The sequence below is a fragment of the Pelophylax lessonae genome (assembly GCF_965119305.1).
Source record: "Pelophylax lessonae genome assembly, chromosome: 4".
Classification (NCBI taxonomy): domain Eukaryota; kingdom Metazoa; phylum Chordata; class Amphibia; order Anura; family Ranidae; genus Pelophylax; species Pelophylax lessonae.
Genome location: NC_138771.1, coordinates 97,692,562 through 97,719,633, shown reverse-complemented (window position 1 = coordinate 97,719,633; position 27,072 = coordinate 97,692,562). Strand labels below are relative to the sequence as shown.

General features: G+C 41.0%; 1 protein-coding gene across 1 annotated transcript in view; it reads left to right on the top strand.

Moving 5' to 3' along the window:
• The window catches only part of PRTG (protogenin), a 190,024-nt gene that overhangs the window by 16,007 nt on the left and 146,945 nt on the right, over window positions 1-27,072 (top strand). The gene's annotated exons all lie outside the window — the stretch shown is intronic.

Here is a 27,072-nt window from a genome sequence, read left to right as displayed (position 1 = left end):
TATCGCCAGCTCAGTGGGATCACATGACAATGATGTACCAGGCCTCGTGTGTTTCACGCAGATCTATGCTCAACCTGATTACACATTAAGCGTTAAAAAAAAAAAAAACAGTCATTTTAAATGACAGAAGGGCTGCATCGATCCTTTACATTTATGTTCCAAATACTGTTTTCTTTGATTGCCTGACCTTACAGTCCAGAGCATGTGTGATATGCCACATGGAATCCCTTTCATTCAGTTTTCTGGAGCGTAATGGGTTTCTCCCATATGACACCTGTGTATAGAGTACCCTTAAGGATTAAACATTTATCTGCGGTTGTAAAAGCCAGGCTGTGAACCAATTGATTTTTCCATTAGCCCCTGTTTTCAAGGCAAGCTTGTTTCCTACTATTTCATATTTGTTCCTGATAAGATCTCGCTTTTCACATTCACTATTATGGTTAGCTATAAACAGTAGGTATGATTTCAAAATCAAAGAAAAGCAATTCTCATTCCTTTGCTGTGTATTGCTTCATATTGTGTGTACAGCTTTTTACCTGTTCCTACATACCCTTCTCTCAAAATTGAATTTAATGGTGATGTTGGAACATTTTATTGGTGCAAAACTCAAAGCAATGATATAAAAATATAATTATGGGCAGTACAGCATGTGGTGCCATACTGCGCAGTAAAGCTTTGGATCAGCTTGTCTTTTCTGATTTTATGGCTGGTTCACAATAGATGCAGTCCAGTGCATTTTTATTCTGCATCAAAAAGGCATGGACAGTGTTTATCGTGGAATCCAATGTCCTTAGTTCACACCAGTGCAATGTGTTCCAGTGCAGTCAACAAAAGTAGAACAGTTAAATTTTTTCTGTATGGAACGCATTTGGAACGTGGAAAAACACATAAAAAATGCACCGGAACGCACATGTCCTCAATTGTCCTCAATGGAGTTGAAGAAAAAATAGAGGGGAAAACACACTGGAACGCATCAAAAATGCGCTGGAATGCATCAAAGCCCTATCAGAAACACATCCATAAGGCAGAAATTGTGGTGGGAACCAGCCCTTAGTGCTGAAAGGTATCTGGCCCACTACTGTGGGATATTCGGTTCTGGTTGAGTAGGCATCAGTTATTCTGAGATATAAAAAAAAATCACTCTTAAGATCTAGGTATGTCTTCATCAAATGTTATTAAATTTATTTTTAAACACTGCTATTTAAATTTGTCTTTATATTAGCTTCTTGTAATATCTTATACCTCAATATTTCATTTGGAATATGGAAGGTCACCATGACTTTGGTTGGTCCCTGAATTTTAATAGTATGTGGCCTTCAATAGTGTGTGGCCGCCCTTGCTCAACAGAAGTCGATAGTTTGATCAACGTCTGTGGAAGGGTCATGCTGGAAAACTTTTATCGATCACTTGGCTGGGGGGAAGACATTTCCTTCCTTCCAACTTGTTTTTTTTTTTTTTTTTTAGCTGCGTAGACAATGAGAAAAAAAACTGTCTATGGCCAGCTTAGCACTCTGCACATGCTTAAATTGGTGGAGAGAACAGGGATTACCTTATCAATGTATTGTTTCTTCACTGTTCAGTTAGCTCAGAGGTGTGTCTATCACCAAGCTGTATTGCGTAATGGCAGTGTAGAAAAATGAGGTCATTGGTTCTACTGTCTGGCAGGGGTGCCGGGATTACAAGACTGCAGTGATTTTTTTTCTACACCGAGCTATCCTGCTAACTCTCTAGTTGCTGGAATCCTAATCATTTAGAGTGTTTGTAAACCCAAAAATCAAATATATTATATCTGTCTCTTTATGTTTTTTAGCAGTGCTTTTTTAATAATATGTTATTCTGTCAATTTATACTTCTGGATTGCCTGGTTGATACTTCCAGTTCCCCAATTTGAGGTTGAAAATTGACCACGCTAGCCGATCCGTGTTAGTGTGGTCAGTTTGCATCCTCCGTCATTCTGTACTCAGATACAGGCAGGCCGTGCAAGTGCACAACCTGCCTATATTTTCCATGGCCTGTGTGTGCCCACGCCCCACCCCGCCCATCCCTCCACTGTTTGACAGTGGGTCCAGGTACCAGCCTTGCTGTGAATGCATGCAGGTCCCCTGGGAAAGGGACGTTATGCTGCTGATACTCGTTACAATGCTGATAATCGGCGGCATTTCCAATATGGAAATGCCCACCTGCAGGTCCCTGATCTGCTAATTAAGGTAAAGCAATCACACAACCTGCACATTGAAGCTCTGAATACAGAGAAAAAACTTTTTTTTTCACAATTACAAATATGGATTGTGTTTGCCAGCACATTTAACAGTTTATTCATGAATATATGATAACTTGCCTTTACAACCAAATTAAATCTGAACTCTAGGAATGAGACAAATGTACCCTTGCAGTGAGCTCCCCAGGCATTACAAGGATTAAATGCTTATTTAGTCTATGGAACCGGTTGCATGGTTTGAGGGACCCTGCCAGAGCCAGGTTTAGAGGCAAGTAATACACTTTATTCTGGCACCCCTAGATGAGGATTTATACCTTGTAGTGTGGGGAGTGGGGGTAGGGGCATAGGTAGATTTTGTCTCATTCCTGGAGTTCATCTTTAGACCCCGCTCACACTGGGGCGACCTGTCAGGCGACCTGGTCGCCTGACAGGTCGCCATAGGTCGCCTGCCATAGAGAAGCTGTGGACCCGTTCTAATAGGAGCGACACAAGTCGCTCCAACTTAGAAAAAGGGCCCAGAGCTTCTTTGGGGCGACCTGGAGTGACCTGCATTGACTTCAATGTTATGAAGTCCATGCCGGCCGCTCTGAGGTCGCGGTGCGAGCTGTGCGCCGCGACCTGTGAGGTCGCACCGGCAAGTCGGATCGCCCCAGTGTGAACGGGGTCTTAATGTTCCCAAGTAGATGTTGCGCATTACTGTTTACCAAGAGGTTGCAGTCCCATTTAGAAGCACGGTTCAAAACCTTATGAATCTAGCTGCAGATGCTTTAATAGAGGTAAAATGGGCAATTATTTTCATTCTTATACATACAGTATATGTAAATATATTTCCATTGTTCCCTAGATAGAATCAGTAGTTCATCAATTGATTTTCTTTGTCTATATTTGCTCTTAAATTAAAAAATAAATAAATAAAAGAGATACATTGGCTCCCAGAAGGGGATTTCTGGTAAGTGGATAATCAGTTGTATTATTATTGGTTTGGAAAAACACAAGAGGAATTAGCTGCAATAAATGTTGTCTGTGAGAATTGGACACAGAATATGATGCCATTTGCACATTGCCAAGATTAGGCAACAGAGAATACCCCATCCATGAGAACAGACAGCATCTTCAGTTTCTACAGGCATCTGATGGCTTAATGAGTCTAGCCTCTCCCACAATATAAGTACAATGCAGGGCAAAACGTGGCACTGTGTGTAAGCAGATAAATAAATTAGCATTGAAAATGATAATGGCGCACTGTATGGAAATAACACACTGCTTTGAATATCAAATGCGCTGTTAATCACTTCCACTAATAGAGATATCAGTGGGTAGCTCTGAGAATATCCCAAAGCCTTTTTCACATGGGATAAAATGGTAAATAGGAGAAAAGGGGCCGTGTGTGCTCAGCCTTGAGGCATTTTTCATTTTGTTTGCCCCGTGTAAACTTTTCTTCGAAGTCTCCTAGAGACAACTGCAAAGAGCCGAATGTCTTAAATGAACATCTTCTAGATAAATACACATGACTATGGCAATTGGTGTTGGAGGTCAAATTTGTCCTAGCACAAAAGCTTAAAAAAATGGGCGAATGGCAGTGATTGCTTTATCAGCATGTGTCCTTCTATTCTCGAAATTCATCTACTTGCCAGCCTAATTTTTGTATGGTGAATCACTGGTTGGAACAAAGCTTTTATAAGCTAATTTATGCAGATTCTCTGATTCCACTGTAACCAGGGAAGTTAAACCTAAAGCACCAATTCTCAAAGAACTTTTTTTTCCCACAAACATTGTGCAACAGAATTAATAGTGTAGACAGGGTTTAGATATTTAGAAAAGAATACAGTGATTTAGTCTACGTCTGCTTGGTTTGTTTTTATGTTAGCTTCTGGAAACCCAGATGACTTACCAGTATAGCTAAAGGGATCTATACATATTAAACAGGTGGAGAATAGGCATTAAATGGGTATTCTTTCTAGTCAAAGAGCAAGTGCTATCTTAGTCAGTGGCAGCAGCAGGGGGCAAGGATGTTCTTTTTCTGTGCCTGGCCAGAGCTTTGACAAGCGAGATTACTATTAGCTTTAGGATCTCAATGCAGATATTTTTGCATTTGGAGAAGCACAGAGCTTTAGCCTATGCACTGGTCTTAGGGCCTGAACACACAAGACGATGGGGGCTAGGTTTCTAAAGATTAAGAAGTGGAAACTGGAGGTTGCACTTCACACAGGAATGTCTTTATCCCAGTGCAAATGAAGGCTGCATTGGGTTAAAAGGTTAGAAACTGGCCAGTGCGAGGCTTCCCCCTCTGATAAAGAGCAGATGACCCTGATTCTTTAACCAAATCTTTCATGTTTCTCCTCTGCAAAAGAGTGATTGCCAGGGATTGTTCCGTAGGAATGCACAGATTGGAAAGTGAGCAGACCCCTTTTTGGTTGTCCCTTAGAACCTTATCTCCTGCTCCCAGCAGGTCCCCAAAGGCCAAGATTCCTCCCAGACTCTTCTAAGACTTCTCTGTGCAGTCATGCAGCAGAAGTGCTCTTTCTGTTAACCCAGGCTAGGCCACACTACTCCAGTGAAGTGACGGAGAGCGAACAAAGAAAAATATGGTGATTACTGTGGTTTTTATCGCTCCTATTAATTTGTGTATCATGGTAATAGTTCGAAGCTTGTATAGACTCAAAATTGCAAGTGTACCAGATTGATTGCACCAATTATGGCATAGTTCCTTTTGGATGGTTTTCCCTTTTGCATGAGTTTATCTTGGTGCAGCAGGTTTTCTCTGACAGTCAGCTCTACCATTTACCCAAATCTACCTTATAGTGGTGTGTTTTCATGGGCTTGCCAGTGTGACCATGAGACAAAACAGGACTACATACTCCACAAGTGGGAATTCATTTTGAGTTGTCCCCAGAAAAGTCAAAAGAGGGGAAATTCTTCAATGGGAACACTAGTTCTGGTGACCTGGGGTCCCCAATGGATTCTCTTAATTTGCAGGGATTTCCTCTCACTTCCTGTTTTCACTATGGGACAGGAAGTGAAGGCAAAGCCCCCCAATTAGACACAGATGGCAAAAAATAAACTTACAGGAGTTAGAGCCCTTTAACGCCGAGGTACTTTTCAAGTGCGTTGATGCTAAAAAAAAGTGCTTGAAAAGCTCACAAAAACCTATTTGAAATCAATGAATGCTTTTACACTGGGGCGGTGTCCTGGCAGGGCAGTAAAAAAAAAATCCTCCAAGCGGCATCTTTGGAGCATGTTTGGAGCGCTAAAAAAAGCACCCTCAAAAACGCCCCTCTCCATTTATATGAATGGGAAGCGCCTCAAAAGCACTCGAAAAGCGCTTCAGAGGCGCCTCAAAATGGTTCTTGAAGCGGTTTTTAAATCACGTGTCAATATAAAAAGCGCACCACTAACGTCTGAAAAGCACCTGAAAAACGCCTAGAGTTTTATGGGCAGATTTTAGTGTGAAAGGGCTCTTATAAACAAGTTTTGCCTATTCTACTTTAAATGGACTTATTACTATATGACTGAGTATATCTTATGCAAATGAACATAATCAATTAATAATGGATGTAAAGGAAACCTGTACTGGAAGCAATATGGAGGTGGCCATTGGTGACCTATAATTATGGAAATACCAGTCACTTTGTTGTCCTGTTGATCCAAAGTCTTCAGAGCTTTCTGAATTGTGAAATTTTGAGCACACTGACTTTATTTTTATGCATACCTATTCCTGGTCAATTATAAAGAATTTATTGACCTCAGATGGTCAGCGTGGCAGTTGGGCTATAAGTAGTATGTAAATCTTGGCATTGCTTATCTTTTGTTTATTCTGTGTATCTCAATATGTGGGAATGTCAAAATCTCCTTTTGCTGTGCACTTCCTTCTGATAATGGCCATTGGATGATATCCTTGATCTTCCTCCATTTTGGTCAGATAGAGAAATTAATTTTTTTTTTTTTGCACTTCTTGGTTGTTCTATTATATAGGACAGAGTTTCTGTAAGATCACAGCTTGATTCTTAAGTCCCCCTCTCTGCTGCTCCTAATTAGCACCACTCCAATACCAAACATCCTCTCTACCACTTCTTAGGACTCATTCACACCAGATGTGTGACAGAAGCAATTTGCAAGCTACTTTAAAGATCCATTTATGTCAATGGTGGACCAGAGCAATGTGTTTCAGTGTGTTTTAACAATATCCTGCAAGCTGTAATTTTGGAAACACTGATCTGTAGTTACCAATTCAAGTGCATCGAATAAAGACATTTAAAATTTTATCTCCGTACAGCTGTAAGTGCATGGGATCATGTGAAATCAAACAGCGTACTTCAAGTGTTTATAGTTAGATCCGATGTGAACAACCCTTTGATGTGCATTAGTTAGTCAGTAAAAAAGATTGTAGCATGATGATAAACCCTTGTAATTGAGATTTTTTGCATATCTGCCGTAATCCGCTTTCCAGGACAGGAGCAGTGGTAACAAAAGATAGAAATCCTAAAATACATCCTGGGATAATTAAAAGATACCCAGACTTGAATTGGGCAGAGATCTGGTTCTGTCAGTAACTGACTGTATATAAATCCCCCCAGAGCATTGTCTTCAAAAATTTTCTAGGTCAGCAAAAGACGAAATAATAGACATTGTTATGATTCAGGGCTGCAGAATTCCGGCACTGAGATCCATGAACTTCTCAATATGTGCAGATTTGTGTCATAATTATTATTATTATTATACAGGATTTATATAGCGCCAACTGTTTGTGCAGTGCTTTACAATGTTAGGGCAGACAGTACAGTTACAATACAATACTATACAGGAGGAATTTGGAGGGCCGTGTTCCTTAGAGCTTACAATCTAAGAGGGAGGGTCAAGTGATACAAAAGGTAATAACTGTGGGGGATGAGCTGCTAAAGAGAATAAAAGATAATTAGGCAACTGTAAAGCTGGACTTATACCTGTAGAATTATTTTTTTAAAAACTCGTTTTCAAAATGTTAATTCAATTACCTAATAGTTAAAGGGAATTATTTGGTAATCTGTTTTAACCAGAGCAAGCAAAATGTGAGGGAAGACAATACAGTTACAATACAATTCAATACAGGAGGAATTAGAGGGCCCTGCTCGTTAGAGCTTACAATCTAGAAGGGGGGGGGGGTCAAGTGAAACAATAGGGAATAACCGCGGGGGATGGGCTGATTGAGAAAATGGAGGTATAGTTGTTAGGTGTGGGTTGGATAGGCTTCTCTGAAGAGGTGGGTTTTCATAGATCACCTAAAAGCTAATAGAGTAGGAGATAATCGGACAGATAAGGGTAAGGAGTTCCATAGGATTGGAGAGGCTCTGGTAAAGTCCTGGAGGCGAGCATGGGGAGGAGGTGACGAGGGAGCTAGAGAGCAGGAGGTTTTGAGAGGAACGAAGAGAGCGATTAGGTTGGTATTTTGAGACTAGGCTAGTGATGTAGCTGGGGGCTAAGCTGTGGATGGCATGGTAGTAACATGGTACTTGAACGAAAAATCTTTGAAATTAGTTGAGTCCTTGAAGGCACCATTAGATGGTTGAATGAGCAATTTTTATACTTTTCCATCTGAACACTTGAACAAAATTCTACAGGTGTAAGACCAGCATAGGGTAAGCCGGCCATAGACAGTTAGAAGAACCATGTATGGGTAGACTGAGTGTACCCAAGTTGATTGATTGATCAACTTGGGTACCAGCAGCCTGTCAGATTTTACAAGTGATTATTGCTAGTGGCTGTTATAGCTGCTAGCAATAATCAACGTGTTCTCCCCGCGGGGGACAGCTCCCCCCCCATAGTCATCAACTTGACTGTTTTGATGTGGGAATCTAGTGATTTTCTTTCAATGAAAATCGCTCTGTCTATGGCCGGCCTTAGATTTCAAAATATTGTGTTACCTTGAAAATCAGCCATCTAGATTCCTAGTTATACATCCTTAAAGCAACTTTCATTTATCAGCAGAAAAAATTTTTAATGTTCATTTATTTTATATACTCTGAGCATTCCAGTAGAAGGTTTAGATGGGCATATACAGGTGCATCTAAAAGAAAAAAAAATAGAATATCATAAATAAGTTATTTATTTAAGTAATTCAATTCAAAAAGTGAAACTCATATATTTTATATAAAAACATTCAACACAGAGTGATATATTTCAAGCATTTCTTTCTTTTAATTTTGATGATTATGGCTTACAGCTAGTGAAAAACCAAAATTCAGTATCTCAGAAAATTTGAATATTACATAAGACCAATAAAAAAACAAAAAAAAAACAAAAGATTTTTAATACAGAAATGTTGGCTTACTGAAAAGTATGTCTACATACAGTATAGTATGCAGTATACTATTACCAAAACATGGTTGGGGCTCCTTTTGCATGAATTAGAGCATCAATGCTGCGTGGAGGCGTTCAGCCTGTGGCACCGCTGAGGTGTTATGGAAGCCCTGGTTGCTTTGATAGCAGCCTCCAGCTCATCTGCATTATTGGGTCTGATATCTCTCCTCTTCCTCTTGGCCATACCCCACAGATTCTCTATGGGGTTTAGGTCAGGTGAGTTTGCTGGCAAATCAAGCACAGTGATACCATGATCATGAAACCAAGTATTGGTATTTTTGGCAGTGTGGGCAGGTGCCAAGTCCTGCTGGAAAGCTAAATCAGCATCTCCATAAAGCTGGTCAGCAGAGGAAAGCATGAAGTGCTCTAGAATGTATTGCTAAAGGGCTGCGCTGACTTTGGACTTGATAAAACACAGTGGACCAACCCCAGTAGGTGACATGGCTCCCCAAATTATCACGGACTGTGGGAAATTTTACATTTAATTTGAAAATCAAGGTCCCTGAGTCCAGGGGAAGAGTGGAGATGCACAGAATCCAAGTTGCATGAGGTCCATTGTGAAGTTTCCACAGTCAGTGATGATTTGGGGAGCCATATTACCTGCTGGTGTTGTTCCACTGTGTTTTATGATATGATATCGAATATCGTTCTGCGGGCGTGGGTGATATTCATATTGCCGAAGACGCAATATTTACCATTAGGCAGGGAGAAGTCGGGACTCGGGGGGAGGAGGAGGACTCACAGTGCTGGCAGCCGTCCCACACGTTCAGCGGTGAGCAGCGCGCCGTAAGCAGCTGCACAGCTAACCAATCACGCAGGCCTGCACATCTGATTGGTTCCCTGTGCCGCTACCACGTGATTGGTTTGCTGTGCCGCGCTCGCCGCTCCTTCAAGAGAACTAGCTCCAGGGCGGCAGAGGGAACGTGTGGGACAGATGTCACGTCAGGCTGTGTTTTTCTACCTCCTACCACAACTGTGAGCCCCAACTCTGCCTAATCCGTCTTCTGCATTAAACAAAGAGAAATATCGCGATATTTATCGTTGAAAACGAAATATCGCAATGTTCTTTTTTCCCCAATATCGTGCAGCCCTAGTGTCAAAGGTTGATTGCCTCCATGCCATGCCGCATTGATGCAGTAATTAATGCAAAAGGAGCCCCGACCAAATATTGGTATAGTGCACACTATACTGTACATGGACATCCTTTTCAGTAAGCCAGAATTTCTGTATTAAAATTCCTTTTTTTTTTATTGGTTCCATGTAATATTCTAATTTTCTGAGATACTGAATTTTGGGTTTTCACTAGCTGTAAGCCATAATAATCAAAATTAAAAGAAAGAAACACTTGAAATGTATCACTTTGTGTGTAACGCATGTATAGAAAATATATGAGTTTCACTTTTTGAATTGAATTACTGAAATAAATCAACTTCGTGATGATATTCTTATTTTTGGAGATGCACCTGTATGTGAAGTGCTGGAACCTGGTCGTAATATGCAGAGGTCACTTCCTTGGGCTGCAGATAATTTGCTGATGGGGTATTCTTCTAGTTTCTCTTGCCAGCCCCCACTGATTTTGTTGACGTTCTAAACAGTTGCTTGGGAAGAAGTCTATTGTCATGTCCTCCTATTCAGCAGCTGTGTCTATTGTTCACAATGCAGAATAATTTATAGCCATGCCTCTGATGGTTTCCTCTGAATGTATACTTTTTTTTTTTAATTTTCACTGTATATTCATTATATGAAAGCACTTGGGTAGAATTATTTATTACCCATAGACAAAAGTCAGCGACGGTAGTGTGGATTCCCAATTCTTTGTCAAAACTCCCAGACTTGTTCATTGTATTTGAATGGTTTAAAAAGCTATAAATAAGCAATAATTTGTACTTATGAAAGCGTGGAATGCTGACTCACTGTACAGAGCCGTATTGTGGACTCGCATTATTGTATGCTATGTACATGTATGTTTCTTGTTTGACTGTAAATATAGATCTATTATTTTTATCATTGAGCTACTTTTATCAGATGGATGAGGATTTTGATTGGTAGGTCATTTTGACTTTTGAGTGTAGGTAGTCTGCACAATGTTCTAGTAGTTCTGCTGATGAATCATATAGCTTATAAATGCATCAGAGTTTGAAATGCTCACAGTGTTGAATAAAATTGTACACCAAGTATGGTAATTCTCATAGTGCTGTGATTGAAGAGTTGAAATGTTGGAATGACATGAATAGCTTTATCATTGTTCTGAGCTTTGCCTTGAGAACCTCTGATTTTCTTTCTCAAGTGGTTTGATTTGTCTTTGCTTTCTAAAAGAGAAGGCTGACATTTTGTTGCCAAATGCAATAGAAATGACTCAAAGAGACAGAGTGTTTCTTTATACAAGGATTTAAATGTGACACCAGAGGGCAAGTCAATAAGCTTTCAGTCTAGGAACCATTTGTGGAAGATAAGTTAAGATAAACCTGGTAGCATTAGTTAGCTTTAATAATAGAGATTGGAATTCCTAAATTCAAACAGCAATGGCATCTAAACAACATTGTGTTTTATTTCCTCTGTTTTAAAATATTATTACACCTTTTGAGTGGTTAATCCCTTCCCAAAATTGCTACCACTAGCAGTGCATACGATGGCATTACCTTTGCCCACCAAGTCAGGTTATTTTGGCTTTTTATGCTTATAATGAAAACTCATTAGGTTGGTTGATGACAACTTGGTTTTATTGTAATGGTAGGAAGAATGGAGGAGTACCTCCACATACCAGATCATTATTCTCAAGGATTGTGTGTTTTTGTATAACTGTGTATTGTTCTTGCTTTTATTATGCTGTCATGCATACCTATTTGTTAACTAGAATAAGCTTTTGTGACTTTTGTAACTCTAAAATTATACTTACCTCCATCTTCTTGCTCCGGGTCACCTGAAAAACAAATGGATAATCGCAATTTTTATTTATTTTTTTTTTACTTACCATGTTTAGAAGAAAATATACTTACCTTACTTCCTCTTCCTCCCCTCGGCGGCCACGGTGATTCGTCACTTCCTGGTTTGCAATCATTCCTGGGAGCTGAACGTCATCGCTCCCAGGAATCATTGCGCCTGCACCGGCCCCGACGTCAGTTCCGGTGCAGGCGCCGTCATACCTTGCTAAACAGCTTCTTGGCATACCTATTTGTTAACTAGAATAAGCTTTTGTGTTTACCTCATATATTACAGCAAGTGTTAAACTAGTTATAAATTGGTAGGTGTTATATTGGGAATGACAGACAGGGAGACATCTGCCCCTTTAACTGTATCCCGCTAATAGCGGTGGGCCAAGGCTGTTTATGGCCACCTGTGTATGGAACTATCAGATCAGGTCTACCTAAAGGGTTCTTGAACACGGTACTGGTGTATCAACATCAGGTATTCCTGGCGTAAAAATGAGATGATGGGCTGCATGGTACATGCTTAAAGCGGAGTTCCACTCCAAAATTATACTTACCTCCATCTTCTTGCTCCTGGTCACCTGAAAAACAAATGGGTAATCACAATTTATTTTTTTTTTTTTTTTACTTACCATGTTTAGAAGAAAATATACTTACCTTACTTCCTCTTCCTCCCCTCGGCGGCCACGGCGATTCGTCACTTCCTGGCATGCAATCATTCCTGGGAGCTGAACGTCATCGCTCCCAGGAATCAATGCGCCTGCAGCGGCCCCGACGTCTGTTCCGGTGCAGGCGCCGTCATACCTTGCTAAACAGCTTCTGGGCATGCCCAGAAGCTGTGCAGGGATGACGCTGCGGCACCGGACGTGACGGCGGGGCCGGTGCAGTGCATCGCGGGACCGAAGAAGACGGAAGAGGACACAGAAGAGGATGCTCTGGCTTCAAGCTGCCCACACCTGAGATGGCAGCGCTGGACAATACATTTTCAAGGTAAGTATTTCTTCTAAAAGGTAAGTGCAACCCGGTACAGATCAGAGGCTAGCCATTGTGGAATGCACTAGCCCTGACTGTCCCGAGAGTATTTTTATAAAAAAAAACTTTCCCTGGGTGGAACTCCGCTTTAAATGCATGTACACACACGTAAAAATTCTTCTAGCTTTATTAAACCAAGGGGTTGTGGAAACTCATGTAAAATTCTGACAATATTGACAAGCTTGTGTGCAATCCTGTGAAAACAATAAAAAGTATTGAACTCAAAACACTGACAAGCAACACAGATTCTAGTTTTTTTTTCCATGGAATGATCTTTACGCAGTGCAAGTTTATGCAGCGGTGTGCACATGCCCATTAAAAACAATAGGCCGCATTTAGGTCATTAAAAAAAAAAAAACATTAATGCCTAAAAACTTGGAGTTCTTAGGTATGCAAGAGCCCTTGGAAGTAAAATGTATTTCGTTTGGAATTGTTTATACTTCCCAATGCAGTTTATATAAAAATGTGTAAAAGTATATAGAATTGTAATATTGTATGTATTTTAAAAAATCCCCAATTATTTATGAGAATTATTTTGTGCTCACCCTCTAATGTCTTATATAGTGCAATCAGTAATAATGCTTTTTCTCTGAGTTGTAAAGTGTAAAGCAGTTATGTTATAGGAAAACATTTTCTGATTTTTTAGTATTGCATAAGATATGAACCCAGAACTAGAAGATTTTACATTTAGTATAGTTAGAACTGTTCTGGGTGCAGGTACATCTTGTACCTCTGTGCTGTATATGTTGTGAGTAGTTACTCCAGGTCACCTTTTCAGGGTCTGTCCAAATGCTTAAGGTCAGGGATATGCAAACTGTGGCCCTCCAGCTGTTGAAAAACTACAAGTCCCATCATGCCTCTGCCTCTGGGTGTCATGCTTGTGGCTATCAGAGTCTTGCTATACCTCATGGGACATGTAGTTCTGCAACATCCGGAGGGCCACCGTTTGCATATCCCTGCTTTAGGTGATCCTTCTACCTTCATTGACCTTCATCCGCAGATCCAAAAAAAGTCTAAAGTCATATGAGGTATGATGTAATTGAGGCCAGTATGGTTGCACCTTATTTACACCTTTATACGCTAAAGAGAACCTATGCTTCTTATTTTGGAAAAATAAGACAAAGTCTTAAATCAGTAAAAGCTGTAGAAGGGGTTATTCTATATCTCTGTACATCTGGTCACTGCTTTAACAACCTAGTTCTTTTAAATCCTATCACTGAAGCACACAAAGCAATCTTTAGTGTACACTCTCTTTTTCTTAACTGAAACCAGATAAAGTGTTATTGCTTTTTCCCCTAACAAACCCAACAAGGGAGACCAGTATTGAGTCAATACAAATATTCTGGCTGATGGCATTCCTGAGAAGTCTGATAGTGGCCAGATAAGGGATTCTTCAAGTGTCTGGCATGGCTGTATTTGTTGGGAAAATGTTTATTTGTTGGCGTTACCTTTTTGAGATATTATGAAATAAAAATGGTTCAATATTCTTCTACTAATGTATGTAGTGTATATTAGCACCATTATTATTTTAGCATTCGTATTTTAGGTACAGCATTATTAAGGAGCTTTATGTCGTTATGTGTACAACCTTTCAGCCCAGGATGACTCATTGAGCTAACGGATCAATGATTTCATAGGGCAGAGTAAATAATTAAATAGTGCTGGAGTTATAACATGTATACATCAGCCAGTAACTCTGATACAGTGATATAGGAATAGAGATTTGGTTTAGAGTAAAACATTGTTTGCCTATAACAAAGATGAAAGTTAATACATTACCTTTATTTTTATTAAAAAAAAAAATTTTAAGCGGAGTTTCATCCAAAAATGGAACTTCCTCTTTCAGGCCTCCTGACCCCCTGACATGCCACATTAGGGGGGGGGGAGAGCGGGTACCTAGATTTGACAGGCACCCGCTTCCGCTCGGACCGCCTAGGCGGCTTGAGCGGAAGTTCTCCTCTCCCCTTCTCTCCCTGCAATCTACTGGGACACGTCACAGGTCCCAGAAGATTGCCCGTCCACTCAGGACGCATAGCGTGGCTCGCGCATGCGCAGTGCGCACCCGGCTGTGAAGCCACAAGCTGTGAAGCCGCACACTAGAGATGCCGGTGCCGCAGGGAGAAGAGGGAGAGAACCATGGCTCATGCCGGCCGCATCGCTGGACCGTGGGACAGGTGAGTGTGTTTATTAAAAGTCAGCAGCTACACTTTTTGTAGCTGCTGACTTTTAATAAACACGAAAACAGGTGGAACTCCGCTTTAAAAACTGCCCATTTTTTTAGCTCCAGGCAGATATTAAAGGAACACAATGATTCAGCTCTATAATCATTAATAATACATCATTAAATGTATTTTCTTTCTTGTTCATTGAGGGACACAGGATTCCGAGACATTTGGGTTATACTGCCGCCTGCAGGAGGATTTGAACAGCCTGGTATAACCCCTCCTACTCCCAGCATGCCTCAGTCTTGCTGGTTTTCTAGGGCAGCATTTCCCAAGTGGTGAGAACAAAATTGGGGTTCCGCAGCGTTTGGCCACATTATTATTATTATTATTATATAGGATTTATATAGCGCCGACAGTTTACGCAGCGCTTTACAACTTGAGGGTAGACAGTACAAATACAATACACTTTAATACAGTAGGAATCAGAGGGCCCCGCTCGTTAGAGCTTATAATCTAAGATGGCCACTGCTACCTGCTGTTTCCGGAAGGTCGGAAACAGCAGACATTGCTCAACAGCAATCTCATAAGACGGACGGGACAATTCTGGACTGGGGAAGTTGCCTGAATGAACTTTTCACATTAGCCAGGAGCTGATTGGCTGCTAGGAGGCGGTTCTAGCAACCAATCACCCGCTTGTTTATATGAAAGGTTAACCCGGCAGCTCCCCCACCCCATCCAGTGCTGCTGTGTCTCTGCCTTCAGTTCAGGATTGTCCCACCTCCTCCTCTCCACTCTGTGTAAGGTAGGAGAGTGCAGGGAGGAAAGGACATGGCTGTGAACTTGTGAAGGATGGGGAGCAGGGTCATGTAAAGGGGGCAGTGCTGTGGGAGGTATGTGAAGGGGGACAATATTGTGGGGGGTATGTGAAAGGGGCAGTGCTGTGGGGGGGATGTGAAAGGGGCAATGCTGTGGGGGGGGGTGTGAAAGGGGCAGTGCTTTTTTGGGTGATATGTGAGGGGGGCAGTGCTGTGGGGGGGGGGGAATATGAAGGGAACAGTGCTGTGGGGGGAATGTGAAGGGAGACATGGCTGTGGGGGGATGTGAAGGGGGCAGTGCTGTGGGGGGAATGTGAAGGGAGACAGGGCTGTGGGGGGATGTGGAGGGGGCAGTGCTGTGGGGGGATGTGAAGGGGGCAGTGCTGTGGGGGGATGTGAAGGGGACAGTGCTGTGGGAGGTATGTGAAGGGGGACAATATTGTGGGGGGTATGTGAAAGGGGCAGTGCTGTGGGGGGGGGGGTGAAAGGGGCAATGCTGTGGGGGGGGTGTGAAAGGGGCAGTGCTTTGGGGGTGATATGTGAGGGGGGCAGTGCTGTGGGGGGGATGTGAAGGGGACAGTGCTGTGGGGGGAATGTGAAGGGAGACAGGGCTGTGGGGGAATGTGAAGGGGGCACTGCTGTGGGGGGATGTGAAGGGGCAGTGCTGTGGGGGGGTGTGAAGGGAGACAGTGCTGTGGGGGGATGTGAAGGAGGCTGTGCTGTGGAAGGAATGTGAAGGGGGCTGTGCTGTGCGGGAATGTAAAGGGGACAGTGCTGTGGGGGAATGTGAAGGGGACAGTGCTGTGGGGTGGATGTGAAGGGGGCTGTGCTGTGGGGGGATGTGAAGGGGGCAGTGCTGTATTATTATTTTTTTTATTCAAGAGTGCTTGAGCTTGTCTTCTTATGCATCTATTTGGATTGTTGTATCCTCAGCAATAGCTTTGGAAGCATTACCCAGACCCTACTGGACCAGATGACTGTGGGTCTTGTCCAGAATGTGACCTTTCAGGCACTGAGCTATGCATTGTGCTGCTTTCCAGACCTTTGTGTACTGTGCTAGTAACCCTTCCAGGTCTAGAACCTTTGCACAGCCTCTGGGGTCACCTTGTCTCTGAAGTCTTTGTTGTTGCCTACAGTATCTGGTCTTCTCCAGGTGTTTCAACCTCTCCTGCTCTTAGCAGCTGGTTCAGGATTACCCAGGGTTTTACCTGGTTTTCTGAATGAATTCTCCCTGCCAAACAGTGCAGCTTTTTGCCCTCTAAACACAAGTCCTGCTTAATCAGGTCCTTCTACTAACAGTTCCAGAGGTTACAGTGTTCCATCTCAAGTACCCGACACAGGCAGCCTGGAATGTTGTCCTACATTCCTGGGAGTTTGCCATGGATCTGGTGGGTATGACCCCTTCCTTGGCCTTATTCCTGCAAGATTTCACTGCAGTTATGCAGGATTTTGTGGGCCAATTGCAACTATGATTGCTGACTCTAACCATAGAGGCTCTAAACATACCTAAAGCCTTCCCCTCCAGAATCATCTAATCTGCCCATAGCTTTAGCAGCCTCCGAGTCTTCTGCTGTGGAGGCTATATCTGGTGAAGATCCTCAAAAATACTTGTCAGATGATATTGTCCTTGAGGGATCACATGCATCTTCCATTTCAGCTTTTATTGATACGTTGTGTGCCATCTTAAAAATGAAAGCTACAGCATGTAGCTTCTGCTAGTGATTTTACTAGTCTGGGATCCCCTAGAGGCCCTAAGAAGTCAAACACTTTTCAAGACACCCTACTTTAAGACGTCCTATTAGGAAAATGCGAAGATGATAAACTATTCATACCTCCCCAAATATTTGGCATCACAATATCTGTTGAGGAGTTCTTTATTAGGAAATAGGCTGTTTCCAATGGCAGTATTACATCTTCATGAAGTGTTGATGACTCCTTTAGAGGGTGCACCAGCGTTTAGGGATCCCATAGATTAACATTTCATATTCTTTTAAGAACCTAAATCTGGTAGGCACTGCATTGCAACTTTTCATTGCTGTTTCTGTTAAACATTAGGGGAATGGAATAAACTAATTAAAAGGGACCCAATTTCCATTCACTTTTATAACCTATACATAGAATATGTAGAGCTTGTGACAACGACCGTACATTATTGTGTAGACAATTTAGAGGCTTTCTTCAGTCTTATTTCTGCAATGAGTCTCCTATCAGTGAACATGCGGAGGACTCTGGTTGAAATGGTGGTCTATGGATTAAACATGCAGAAAGCAGAAGACGCGCATGTCAGGATCAGTATCTCTTTGGAGCTGCATTGGACACCCTAATAAAGGATGTCATGTGGGTGATCTTCTTTCTATCTCAGCAAAAAAAGCTTAGTACTGAAGTTTGTAAGACTCCACCCCCCTATCTACCAAGAAGTGTTCCTTGCACTACTTTAGGACTTCAACCCATAAGACCAAACCAAAGCCAGGGGCCCAGTTCAGCCGCAAACCCTGGGTCCTCTTTGTCCTCTTTGTGCCTAATCATGTCGTAAATGTTTTAATCCTAATATTTACAAGCATGTCAAGATCTACCCATAGGTACAGTAGAAATATTGCCCTGTTTACAAGCTAAAATAAAATATTGCTGATGTGCACTTCATTCTAAACCAGGACCAATTCATATTTTAACGGGGAAAAGCTGGAGAACCGCAACAGAAATGTTTCCATTGGTCAGCACAGATGTCTGTGCAAACTGTTCAGAGTTTATTCCTTGCTCACGTTATTTATATCTCTAGTAAAACTGTTTACAATGGCTCCAGTTTGCTTTCAAGTATAGTGTTTGTCGATACAGACTTATAGTTCCTCTCTTTGGTCCTGCTCTGAACTGTAATGAATCATTCACTTTCTCTCTGAAATGTTCACAAAAATATAAATTGTTAAGCTCTGTTTTCTGAAGTTGTCTTCCTAGAAATACCCTCATTACTGTACTAACTGCCTGAAGTCATACTAAATCATGCATTATGTATATATATGCTCCTGTTGCTGCAGTGCACTTGCTTTGTACAGCCACTGACAGGTATTTATCACTGACCTTGCTAAACATGTCTTAATGATGAGAATATTTCGGGGGAGTCTGCACACATTTTGCCTGAGGAACAAAACTTTTGAAGTGCTAGTATGTGCTGAAAACACAACATCCATAACTGATGTTTTAAGAGTGGTGTTTTAAACGATATATCTTCATAATAAATGGTATGAGATAATCATATTGAGTGATATCTGTAGGGTGCTATTGTTGAGCTCTGGTTGCTGGCTATGATACTGATCCAGTGACTTCAAAACCTTCTGAATGACTAACCTGGAACAATGTACAGATCAGAAGTTTTGACTTTATTGGTTTTACTTTATTCTAAATCAGTGATTTACATACAGTAGTATAGGAGGCAGAGGAAGCGGACAACTAGTATTTTTAAAAGGAATCAACAGTAGGAGTCTATATAGTAGATTTCCCTTAGTGCTGGTTATCTTCCGAAATAGATATAAAAACACCAAAATGTAATATATCTTCATTAAAATCATGACTGCATTTAATAATAAATGGTTGTGATCTTTCGGGTATGGGTGAGGTTTGCTGGGTTTATTTCATCATTTGGGGACTAAATAGTTTCTTACTGTTCCCACTTACCTTGAAGTTTTAGCTATCCCCATTACCTTTAGATGTTCCTATAATTTCTTAAAAATATAAATATAAATTGAGTGTAAAAATCCAGCAGGGAGAGAAGGACCTTCTTATAATGGGCATTAAAGGTGTTCAGACCTAGAAATGTTGATGCATTGTCGTCGTCATCATTCTAAAGAGATAAATAACATAAAAAAAAGTTTAATTTTATCTTAAGTATCTACCAAAAATGAAAATATAAATTTTTGCTGTATTGTTTAAGGAAAAGAAGGCTTTTAATACAACATACCAATGATGCTGATTGTCAGTGTATTCAGGGGATACCCCTGCTTGAAGGATCTGCTGCATCCAAACTTCCAATCGTGGCAAATGCCTGGTTCCCCTCTGCACTTTGCTTTATTTTAATTTTTTTTTGTTAGGTGGCAGCTGAATCATTTTAAATAAAGCTTGTTCAATAAACATAAACTCTCCTGGATCATGATTAACGAAAAATTGACTAGTATCCGTAGAGACACTCAGATAAAGTTTGAGAAGGTGTGGAACCCATGGGTGGCATATCTCCAGGCTCCCTGAATATTAGGTGGTATACTATACTTGTAATAGGGCACAGTCCTGGGGGGGGGGGGGCAGACTCTGATTTGTTCTTCTCTCCTTTTCTATCTTTCCTTTCCTTTTCCTGTTCTCTTTCTCTTTTGCTTTCATTATTCTGCACTCTACTTCATCAGGATAATCCGATATGGCTTAGACGGTTTGTTTCAAGTTGACATTTTCCCATGCTGTTATGTTACATGGATGTTGTTGGTGATTACTGCTTTAAATGCAACTATTTGACACATGTTGTTCTGTAATTCTGTGATTTATATGCATAATTTCCTGGAATCCTGTTATGTTACATGGATGTTGTTGGTGATTACTGCTTTAAATGCAACTATTTGACACATGTTGTTCTGTAATTCTGTGATTTATATGCATAATTTCCTGGAATCCTATGAGTGTCACTGACGCGATTGTATTCTGATGCAGTGAAATCTTGATGAATGTTCCAATTTCAATCTTTCATATGTTATTTTGCAACAATTTTAATAAAAAATATTGAAAATTAAATAAAGCTTGTACACCTAAACTCTTAAGCCCCGTACACACGTAGCGATTGTCGGCCGTAAATATTCGTTAGCCGAACGATCGGCCGATTGTCGGCTTGTTAGTATGATGCTTCCGACAACCGACTCCGACTTTTCAGCCGAACAGAATCGGGTGTGCAGGCATTAAAATTTTTGTTGGCCAACACCAGAATGGCCGATTGTTCGCCAGTCAGTACAGAATTCGGCCGACAAACAGCCGATTAGCAAGACTGGGCATGCTCAGAAAAGAAAAAACACACAGAAAGTTAACCATCACATGACATCACTTCTGCAGTCGGCTGTTGTTGGCCGACAAAATTCATGTGCAGTCTTTTGCAGTTTTCAGCCGACAGGACAGCACCGGACAAAAGACGGCCGATCATCCGGCCGACATTCGGGACGTGTGTACGGGGCTTTAGTTTCCTGTGGTTCACTGTAGCACTCAAAGAGAGGAAGGCTCAGTACACTAGCCTTGGGGTTTTGCCTTGCACGTTTCTGTCTGTCGAACTCGGTGAACTTTCTACCAAGAGGGGCCACTTTAAAAACATGTAGGCTTTTATTTATATCTCAACTGGTACAGAGAACCAGACCAGTAAATGTCTATTACAAGGATTACTTCCAACTGTCAGTACATGGGAGCATGCTCTAAGACAGGGGTGTCCAACCTTTTGACTTTCCTGGGGCACATTGGAGGAAGAGAAATTGTCTTGGGCTGCACATAAAAAACACTAACAATAAGGATACCTGATGAGCAGAAAAGGTCAGACAGATCACAAGTTAACGATCACTGGTATAGATAATGTACTGAGTAATAAAATGTAATTCTTTTGTAATATTTTTTATTATAAAAGTAAAAGAGAGCAACATAAAACTAGTGTAATATTTCACAATGTTTTTGAAAAAGGAACGCATCAATATTTGGTTCAGTTGATGTAGTAGCAATTCTCAATGATTTCTCAAGGTGCTTATCAGATATTTTGCCCTTTGTGTTCTTCATCCTTGAAAATAGTGGCTCACAAATGCAGGTGCTGCCGAATACTGATGACATAAATAAGATGTGATTGTGAAGAGAGAGATATTTTTCCTTGGGAAGATAAAACTTATAAATGTCCAGTAAAGAGACACTGTAAAAAATAAAAAAAATGTTCGCCTGCATGCGTTCGCAACTTGTAAACGCTTTTTTACAATAAAATTCAAAAAGAAAATCAACATTTTTAAGTTAGTTTTACGATTTTGTGTTGGGCCGCATTCTTGGCCGTCTAAGGCCGAATGCGGCCCGTGGGTCGCAGGTTTGACACCCCTCTGCTCTAAGGTTTAATGCTACTTTTTTCTTTTAAATAACTAAAAAAAATGGATGTTTTCTAACAGTTTGGAGGAAATCCAGAGTTTTCTTGGTTTGGAAAAATTGTCATTTCTTTTCATATTTGAAACCCATTTTATCTTTGCCTTGTAAATATTCCTTTATATATATTGTCATTTTTTGGTCTGTGCTGGAAGCACTCTTTTGGATATAATTAAAAAAAAATAGTAAATAAAAAGGGAAATAGTTTTATTTTGGTTCATTTTTATTTACGTGTTTTGTTCTTCAATATTGGTGGTTTGAAGTACGCTGTTCTCTGTGTATTTCTTACATGTATATAGGCACTGTATTGGGCCTTTAGCAGAAATAGCAAGAGTGTAGATGTTAAATGCATACATTTGATAGCAGGGGGAGAGCAATCTGTATTCTCTCATTGCACACTGCCCCTTTTGAATTGGGTCAAAGCACAGATAGTATAGTACAATCCATCTGTAAAGCACCTGCCAGAACAATGACCCCACTGTATACATTCAGCTAATAATAAACATGAGCTCATATCTGAATCTTCCTACGTGAACTCTCCCTGTTTTTAAACGGACAGGAGTTGATGTCCTTCGATCATAGTAGGAGGAGACGTACTAGATCAAATGAACATGCATCTTTCAGTATTAGCCTGTACAGAGAGCATAGTAATTATCAGGAACAAAGAAATAGGGTAAGATTATTAGCTGCCATATTTAGAAATTCATAATTCTGTTCAAAGTCATAGCATTGCATTTTTGAATACTATGCCTAGGCATTTAAATGAGCGTTAGGGATGTTTGGCTAAAATCTTTACAATGAATCCATGCCGAAAAATTAAAAGCATGTAGGCCTAATATAACCCTTAAGGGTTTTACTGGTTATTTGGTCCTGTATATTTCTATATATTGACAAAAAAAACATCACACAGCAGTTAAAATGCAGTCACATAGGGCACATTGCATTTACAAAAGCACAATGAGACGCAAAAGCAATATAATAATGACAATAATGTAACACAAGGGGATGTTTTGGTGGTGGCAGGCAGCATAGTACAGTTCCATATCAGCTGCCATCAAACATAAGGCTAATATTTTGGGACAAGATGTGATTTAGCAATTTTTATCAATCTATTTTACTTATGAATACCTGAGATTCCAGTATACAATGTCATTTGAAAATGCATTAAAATAAGGTGGAATATTAGGATCCTTAAACGATGTTCATCAGAACTATCATGGGAGTGACCATGCACGCTCATCTCAGCTAGGAGTGCATGATTCTTCACAGTGGTTGCTTTTCTAAGGAGATGGAGACCACAATGTGAATGTTCATAAGTCTAGTAAAGAAGATAAAGCTATGTTCACTTTACATACCAATATATGTCCATGGGAAATAAAATATCGGATTTTTGCTTGCATGTAATTGGATGATTGAAGTGGATACAATTTCAGCTTATTTACTGAGCTAAGTGAACATCAACTGTGTAAGGGAATAGGCTCTACTAAAGCATAGCTAAATTACCAACCTTTAGATGTGGTGGCAGCATTCAGGTTTTTTTTTTTAGGCTTTTTTCTTTTATTTTCCCCTGGTGATCTAGCCAGCAACACTTTTCTTGTCTTAAGATGGCTATGTTTAGTCTTCGAACATTACAAACTTTGGAGCCATCCTTGAATAGCAACATTGTCACCCTGTGAAAAGGGTAGTATTAGATAGACTAGTAGATTGAAATGGACTTCACATAAGTGTCTAACAAATTAAAGCCTAACTCCAACGGTACGATCTGGTACGGTTTGCTTTTCCACTAAAGTAAAGTGGGTGGGATAACAACGATTCTCTGACCAATCAGTGGCTAGTAGTGGCAAACAGTAAAGACTGCATGCAAAGGATTGTAGGATATGGTACCGGTGTTCCGTGAAAAAAACCATACCCATGAAAAAAACCATACCCTCGTCACTTCTGGTGCACCTACAGAGGGTATGGATTTATCACGGTAGTGTGTGTAACATTATACTTGCGGCGGTTACATTAAAACAGCTGGGCTGCAACATGAGTCATCTCCGCTCCTTCCCCTGTCACTTCCCTGATCTCGGCTAATAAATATAAAAGCGGATCACGGAGCCGAGATCTCCGTCATTTAGATTTCATACACCCGCCGCCGCTTTTATATTTATTAGCCGAGATCAGGGAAGTGTGAGGGGTAGGAGCGGAGATGACTCATGTTGCAGGCGAGCTGTTTTAATGTAACCGCCGCAAGTGTAACGTTACACACACTACCGTGAAAAATCCATACCCTCCGTGCATGCGCACTTGTCAGCTCCTCAGATGTTCAATTACGTATCCGGGGCTGTGAGCATGCGCACTGCAACGCTGCTCAGCTGTTCCTGACAGGAAGTGACGCGGGTATGGATTTCTCACGGGGTATGGTTTTCTAACGTTACACCGGTACAGCCCTCTTGGAACCACAACTGAGGTGATACTGTTTAAGCGAGCTGTACTGTTCGGTTCCATGTAGTGGAAAAGCGCCGCCGTACCGTACCGAACCTTTCCAACACCGTGGTACCATGCAGTGGAAAAGCGCAAAAGCGAGCCGAACCGTTCGGTTCCATGCAGTGGAAAAGCGCCATTATAACCCTTTGGAGATACCAAGGCAGTAATGTTTTTTTATACCATATTTTTGGACTTGTCAAAGAATTGCACTTTATTGGGTAATGGTCTGTTGAACCAAGCTGATGCCCAATGGTCCCTGTAACCTTCCTTTTGAGTCTACCCTTTCAGGATATCACCCCCCCCCCCTATAAGGAAACTATCAAAAGTACAAACTTCTAGCCAGCAGACAGCAGATTCTTCTGCTATGGAAATAAGAATATGTTCTCACTTGCTCTGATTTAGTTAATGGCATTTTGGAGTTTGAGACATCTGCAGAAGCTTACAGATGGAACTCATGGTCACATACCCAATTTCCAACTAGTCTGGATTTTTTGGGATGGATCCCAAGGCAGTTCCTTACTTCAAGGTAGATATCCTGTATATGACTACCTTGAAAAGGGTTCCAGAACAGCTATGGCATGTTCCCTTGACAGATGACCAAGCTTTTTTGCAGTGGTGCAATTTTCTTGTTATATTCTTTTTATCTGTTTATTCTTTTTGTTTACATGTAGTCCTTGGGAAAAATATTTTTGAAAGAGTGACACCTTTATGTCCCTACGGATATTTGCGAAGTTAAAGTCTTGCTGTTGAACTCTCTGGGAGAGATAAAGGAAGCCAGTAGGAAATTTAGCATTCAGGTGTCTGACTATATCATTTTTATGTGGAGATGACTTATTGTCATCTCTACATTATTCCTACATATTGTCCTTGCAAGTCGTCTATAAACATTGGCTACCTTTAATATTATAATGTATATACCCCATTTGCCATTTTTACATATTCTCTTTATCCATTCTCCTTAGTACAAGAATGTTGTCTTGTTGTTAGTCATTGATGAAAGCAGGAAGTTTGAAAGGGTTATCACTTTAAGTCCAAGCTTTCTGCTTCCATTCTCCTTATGAAGTATTTAGTTCCATTAATGCCATTAAAAAGCTCAAACTGCATTCTTTCTTCTGTGGTAATTAAGGTCCTTTTGGAACTTGTTAGTGCAAGGACAAAGGAAGGAAATGCAAGGGAACCCCCTTATAGTCCAGGCTGATGAACATCTGAGAAGGGTGAATGTGAAGACCTTTGTAGGGGCATCTTCATTGACCCCAGGGTTAGAGAAATGGGCTATTCAGAATAGCAGCAGCTTTCCAAGAGCCTGACCACTGGTCAGTGAACCTTGACAGGCATTTCTGCTTACCATCGAGGTCACAGACTAGCAGCTGGAGATTGATTTGTGTAACCATCCAGTCTCACATTCTTCTGACAAGAGCTTGTCAAGAGACAAAACGGCTCTATGGAGAGCCATTCATTTCCTTAAAATGGACAAAATGCCTTATATGATTGAGTGGATTACTTTTGGGTCAGAAGAAGATGTGTTCCAGTTTGGCTGGGCATTAAAGAAGGGTTTAGCCAAAAACCAAAAAATGTTTGTCCAAGAAGGACTGCAGCTCTATATTAAGACAATGGCATACTTTGTAGTTTGCCGTCGTCTAGTCGATGACCAAATGCAACCAAGCAGCAAAGGCTACAAAGATGAGTGAACTCGGTCCATAAGCAGTTCATTCTATCCACCCGTGTGATATAAAATAATTAGTGAGTGAGTGAACCCTCTTTCCAGATGTAATCGCCTGTCTCAGAGGCAAGTGAATCTCTGCTATATTAAAAACCAGCCCTGTTTGCCCATAAACATTAGATCAGTATTATAAGAAAAAAGAACAAAAAAAAAAACTGATGCAATATTTCCAATGAGTTTAAAATTTGCTAATCTGCTAATCAGAGTGAGTTTACAGTATTCTATTACATACAGTAAGTGTCTTTTCAGATTTTTTATTTTGAGGTTTGGTGAGAAGAACCCATTTACCAGTTCAAGAGTAAAAAAAAAAGATGTAAAGGATTGTAAAGCAGTTGTTAAAATAACAAATATGTCATACCTACCTGCACTGTGTGATGTTTTGCACAGAGTGGCTCTGATCCTCCTCTTCTGGGGTCACCCGTCTGCGCTTCTTGCTCCTCCCCCACCTCCCAGTGCCCCCATAGCAAGCTGCTTGCTATGCTGGCACTTTTGCAGGCTCAACTCAAAGCAGGGCTCTGTGTGCCCATTGACACCCCTCACTCCCGCCCGCCTCAGAGGCTGTGATTGACAGCAACAGGAGCCTATGCCTCTGTTTCCAGTGAGGAGGGAGAAAGAGGAAAGAGCTGCTCTCAGACATAGCTCTGGATCGAGATTGGGCTCAGGTAAATATAAGAGGAGGCTGGGGGGGAACTGAACACAGAAGGGTTTTTACCTTAATGCATTGAATGCATTAAGGCAAAAAACCTTTTGCATTTAGAATCGTTTATTCCTGGCAAGGTATTCATATCAGTCACTCTTTTTATAATTTTAAACGGTTTAATAGCTGGAATAGTGACCATCCGGTGTCTGCACATGCCTTCCAATATCTTTTAGTGCACCCATGTAGCTTTGTAACCTGGAACATTGTGATATGTACTTACTGACTTTGCCTTCACTAAGTCAAGGGTAGGCTGCCTTCCACAATTAACTATGGTTTTTGCACCCTCCCTACTCATCATACTCTGTAACCAATAGCTAGGTGCAGGAAATAGCAGGGTTGGGCCAGCCCTTTATTTTTTCAGTCAATTCCAATATTTGCATAGCATTGTGCCCTGGCATTTGGAAGTATATCAAGGCTGCGTGATTGAAATATTATTGCTGCCTTACAAGATTTTCTATGTATGAGAAATGCTTCTGTAACTATAAATTCTCACCTTTATCTGCCAGAGTTATGTTGACTTGACAGTAAGCTCTTATGGCAGTTGGAAATGTGTATTCCTCCCTTCCCCCA